Below are 6,216 nucleotides of genomic sequence, written 5' to 3' on the forward strand. Positions count from 1 at the left end.
TTTTTCAGAAAACTGCATGTGTTTATATAATAATTGTTTTTTTTTTAAATAATTATTTCTTTACTATTACTGTTTTAATTTGGATTTTAATTTTTTTTATTACAGAATTATCGTTGCGACGTTGCAGATGTAACTCCACTGTTGCGCATCGGGTCGGTAAGTGAATAACGAATAAATTATATTTTTATATGAGGTAACGGAAGTGGTAATTTTATTAATATATCATAGATGCATAAATTATATATATGTATTATATATATGTATAAATTTAATAACAATGTATAGATAAATATATGTATAACATTCCACACATATTTTGCCTTAAAATGGATAAGTTAAAATAGATTATACTTAATCCTGAATATCTCTTATTATGGGATTTATCGTGCATACGAGTTTGATATAGCGTGTAAAATCAATTATGAATACCGGCCGACAAATTGTCAACTTTCTCTACCAAAGATTTAAGTTCCGGATTTAAGTTTGTCCAGGACACACTGTAAAACATAAAGAATGAGTATCTGTAACATTTTAAAATAAAATAAAAATAAAAATTAATCGTGTCTTATTAAAAAATTGATGTGACTCGCACACATCAATTTTTCGACGCTTTAAGCTTGTTCTTTTTCTATACCCTGACTGAACTCCTTGCATTGTTTATCTCCCCAATGTGAGAAAAAAGAAGGAAAATGAATGACGTGCTACTAGAAATTTAGTCTTAAAATATAGAAAAAGAACAGATCAGGTTTTTCTTTGCTTTTAAATTTTAGCACGATTTCGATACAACATGAATCAGTTATAGAAGGGTTGACTATATTTTTCGCAATAAGCTCTTTACAAGTTTTAAAATGTAATTAAATTTGAGGGAATTATTAAATATTTCAGACGGATTATGTTGACAGTCCAGATAATGGCGCGCAATCATATTTCTAAGATAAATTCATTTAAAAGGATACGTTCTGTTAGTTTAATATCTTGATAATCAAATGGCGCTTCTCGTATTTGGATTATTATTTTAATAGTTTACATAAAATAGAAAATACAATTATATATATTTTCGATGATAAGCCAGCAGGCCGTAGAACATTAAATTAGTCACATACTTACAGCCCGTAGATCGCAGTGGCCTATTACTAATTTAGATAATAAGTAATCAAATTGTGTTCTTTATAATAAGTTATATTTAAATAATGATCTAGTAACTAGTTCGATCTGCAATTCATTATAATGTCTCCATTGTCCATTGTGCTGCGTCTATATGTGCATCCTGCTTGTTTCGTCAGTATTAAATATGTATTTAGTATGCTCAAGATGAGCCAACTGACGTCGACTGCGATGTCTTAATCCATTGACAATTAGTTGTGTCAGCGCGTTTCCATCGGCCTCTTTTAACTGATTTGAAAGTTCATTTATGACTGCAGTTGTAATTTTAATATTTTATACTTTGTTGGTACATTTGTAATTTGTAATATCATTTGTAACCATTTGTAATATCATTTTTCAAGGAATTTTGGGGAAAAATAAAAGAAAAATGAAACAGGAAATGGAATGGATTCCGATTAGAATTATTTTCTCTACAAATTACAATAGAAATCTAGAGAATAATTGAATTCTGATTGGAACTTATTCTAAATAATTTCATAATGCGTACTTATGGGAAATGTCGGAATAAATTCCGATCGGGATTACTCAATTCTCTAAATTTTTAGTATGATTTTTTAGAGAAAACGGAATAATTTCGATCGTACTTTATTCCGACATATTCCGTAATAGGTATCTAGGATGCGTATCAACAACACTCGTATATTTCTATAACAAACATCTTTATTTTACACAATCTTGTGTGAACTTACAACAAAAGATATTTTGCAATAATAACAACTATACGCCCCGTAAAAATAATCTATAATATAATCAAATAATCTATATAACAATATACAAAAAAAATTGCGATTACTTAATATTCTAATAAATACACACACGGAAAAAAGAGATTTATTAAAAAACTAAAAACTTCACTAATTCAGCGAATTTATGGGCATAATACCCGATAGTTTATTTTTGTGATAGATAGATAGATAGATAGATAGATAATAGATAGTTTTGTTTTTTTATGTTAAAGCAGCAAAGTTGTATATCTGAATAAAATTAGCAATTATAGGTAATCATATTTAAATAACACAGAAAATTAATAGAAAAGGTAATTATCTTTTATGAAAATCAATCCAATATATAAATCAAAATTTTTAATAAAATATTAATAAAATGTTAACTAAAATGATGTATTTTGCTTTGTAATGAAGGAAACTTGTTACATTAGCAATTTTCATTGTAGCAAAGAATTAGCTGAATTAGCAATAATAATTGTTTATACATATAATTTTTTTGTTATACCGCTAAATTTTTTTAATTATATAGATATTGAAGTCGCGCAGCAAACTATGTACATAGCCTTGCTAAATCACTCAATCTATTTTTTTTTTCGTGTAATTTTATGTATTATTATTGTACATGTAATTATATTTGGGTAATTTCTTCTAATTTGTTTCAAACGTTACTTTTTATGAAGAAAACAGAGTGAAAATTATTCTTCTGTAATTATTCCTTAATTTTACTTATTATTTCCCGTATATGCAAACAGAATTTATACAAAAGGAAACATATTTGGACACATTTTATGTATATAATTTTGTGTGTACGTGTGTGCTTACATATGTGTGTTTATATTCATACGTAGACTTTTTTATCGGGTGATACTATTAAAACGCATATTCGCTATACACATCTCTCTAATCCCTTCGCAAATCCCTTCTGTGCCCACCGATTGTATTTAAATTGAAACTCAATTATTACACGCATGTCTAAAAATAGGCGTGAACAAAGAACTAGAAAAAATATTAGGAACGATTATTTTAACCTTTTTATTTGCAGTTGTTGAATAAATGACGTAAATATGGTTGTTTAATTAATTCGCGATTACCTTTTTTATTCTTACGCAAATATTTCAGAGATCACAAATTCGAAAGGAATTACTGTGCGACTGTTGAACGTCTGGCCCATTAGCTCAGTTGGTTAGAGCGTCGTGCTAATAACGCGAAGGTCGCGGGTTCGATCCCCTCATGGGCCAAACTTATTTTTTTATTCCGATCTCTGTCACGATTTTTATGTGTAATTTCAACAATTAATCTCGGTAATATTAAAAAGTGAAAATATAAATAATAAGCCGTTCCTGATAGAAAAAAATATTAACGACGTTCTTCGATTCAATGATATCGAGGAACGTGAGAGTGCAAACTAAATATCTAGTACTATTCTTCGACAGAATTGAATGTTCGATTCTTTTATCTATTTATAACTTTGCTCATTAATCACCGATAAAATTTTGTTCTACAGATAAATTGACGGTCATTGTGGCGCTTCGAAATTTATGGATCTTATTCTGCAATCCTTAAATGATATTATTATTTTTATCACATCTTTTCTTTTTTATAAATGATAATTGTCATTTATTAACAATAAAATAAATAAAAAAAAATAAAATAAAAAAAATAGTCATAAAATAGTTATAAAATTGTCGCAAACTCAGTACCACTCTAACAGTTATTGAGTTTACGACAAAGAATGTATAGGTGTTGTTATAGGATTAATGTTCTGATGAAAAAAATTTTCTCATAATATCTCGCAATATTTTAAAATGTTTATCATATTTATTTTAAATTTATGAAAACTTCTGAAAAATTATATTGAACTTTTTCAGATTTTATAAATTTTTCCACAAATTAAAATATAAAATAAGAAATTTTAGAATATATTTCAAAATTTATATATTTACAAAATATTATAAAAATATGTAGATTTTTTTAACATTTCTGAAAAGTATTCCAATTTGTATAAAAAATATGAGAAATTTTTTAAAAAGTTATAAAATCATACAGAAATTCTGAAATTTATATAGAAATTTTGAAAAATTCTATGCAGAATTTTAGTTGTAAAAAAATTTTCTCCAGATGGAATAAAAAAATTATATAGAATATTTTTTAAAATCTGCTCACGAAATGATGTAGCACTATATTTGACCAAAAATTGAGTTGAAAAGTTCTCTACAATCTTGCAATTTTTGCAATGATTGACGAAATATTAATTTTTAAAAATTGCCGAATAATCGCGTATTCGGCCGCCCAACAATTAATTTCATATTATGAAAGTTGTAAAATGTATGATAGAGGATTTTTCGACTCAATTTTTATCAGGAATAGCGTTATGATTCATGGGTGAACTTTTTATATGTATATATATATATATATATATATGTAAGATCTCGAAATTTGAGGACAATATTATTGCAACTTGAAATTTCATGAAAAATTAAGTATAATAAAAATGTAAGTCATTTTTTTCTTAATGAAGTAATTTTTTAAGTATGAATATTTTAAAGTTTGACTAATGATAAGTGTTGGTTAAAAAGTCGTCACATATTATGCGCGTGCAATGATAGATATTAAATAAAACATTACTGCTATATGCATACTATCACATGGATAAATGACTTTTTAATCAATGTTTATGATTTAGAAATTGAGAGGACGAGCGGAAAAAAGGCACAATTCTATTTAGGCCCTTTTTCTGGCAATTAGCTTTTTCATATAATATTGATTGTAATACAGAAGTATTGTAACATATAACTTCTTAAAGACATAAATTCATTTAATATTGTACTCATTAGTATATATAATAAAAAAGTAGTATAATTTGTTATTTTAATTTGTATTAATATCAAGATTTTGTAATTAAGTTTTTATTCCGTCTCTTCACTTATTATGATTATGTGGGAAAATCTCGTCGACATTAGACGCGCGTTAAACGTGATACGAGAAGATGTACGAGAAGATGCCGGATGTATTCGTAACGATCTCATTGTCGATCCCATATCTGTCGCATCGATCGTAGTAAATTGTCACTTCGCGCAATACATACTGTCTCTTGCATATGCCATGAAAAAATTGCAGCCGAAATGCAAAGTGATTCTCGAGGTAATAAGAAGATTTATCTGAAGAGAGATGAAGGTATGCGATACGGAAAATTTATTACAGGAGGAAAATCGGAGAAGAAAGTTACAGTAGGGAAATCAGAAGCAAGTTCTTAACGCCTTCTAGAATAGGAGAAAGAATAATGTTGAAATAAATATTTAATATTAACGAACTGAAATATATTTCAAATATTATCGAAAGATTCTTCTTAATTTCTTTGTTACACGTTATGGAACCTTCCTTCTGTAACATTTCTTCCGTCTTGGCTCTATTTTAATTTTTTCCTTTTAATAATCTTTTAATTTTTCGTTAATCATTTAATATTTCTGTTGTAGCTTCTTCACGGCACGTACAAGAGATATTGCGTTTTTTTTTTCGGAATTTCTTCTTTGAATCGAAATTTACTTACATATGGGATATGATCCGATATATGAGATCATTGCAATACTCATTCTCGTCGTTTACCAGTCTGTGGAGCTTGCCTCGTGAGACTAGCATCTAGCATCTAGCAAACCAATAAGCCGATGTATTAACCACGATTAATGCACAAGGGATACGGGCAATACCGTCCCAGAAAGTGGATTGCTTCGCGTCGCGTCTATCAGCCGCGTAATTTATGCACTTGATGTGACACAAACATTGGTCAAAAAACACAAACTTTAAACGTTTATACTTAAAAAAGGACTTTACGGAAAAAATGGTGTACAATTTTATTATTTAATTTTTCACGAAGTTTTATGCTGCAATAATATTATCTTCGAATTTTGAGACACCCTGTATATACATAATTGTTTGTTTTTTTGCAAAGTAAAGTTTAAAAAAAAGCAGCCAGAAAGGAGCAATACTGTGGTATAAATGTAAACAAATTTTTTTATTAATTAATTTACTAATACAAAAAATCATGTTTTCGATCTTTACTTGGTCTTCATCAATTCTTACATGTAACAAAATGAAGCATTTAATCCAAAATAAAAAAATATTCTACATTACGCATTGTAAAACCAGCGTTTAATAAAAAAATAAGAAGTGTGTGTGTGTGTGTGTGTGTGTGTGTGTGTGTATGCGTGTGTGTGTGTGTATGCGTGTGTGTGTGTGTGTGTACATATATACACACACACACACACACCTACACATATATATCGGCTCCTCTTTTGCAAAAAAATATATATATGTATTCTTATTTTATATA

General features: G+C 27.9%; 1 non-coding gene across 1 annotated transcript; it reads left to right on the top strand.

Annotated features, from left to right (window-relative positions):
• Window positions 1-3,053: 3,053 nt before the first annotated feature.
• On the top strand, window positions 3,054-3,127 carry Trnai-aau. Its single transcript has one exon. It is a non-coding gene; the product is annotated as a tRNA-Ile (tRNA).
• Window positions 3,128-6,216: the final 3,089 nt, after the last annotated feature.

This window comes from Atta colombica, unplaced genomic scaffold, assembly GCF_001594045.1.
Source record: "Atta colombica isolate Treedump-2 unplaced genomic scaffold, Acol1.0 scaffold12, whole genome shotgun sequence".
NCBI lineage: Eukaryota > Metazoa > Arthropoda > Insecta > Hymenoptera > Formicidae > Atta > Atta colombica.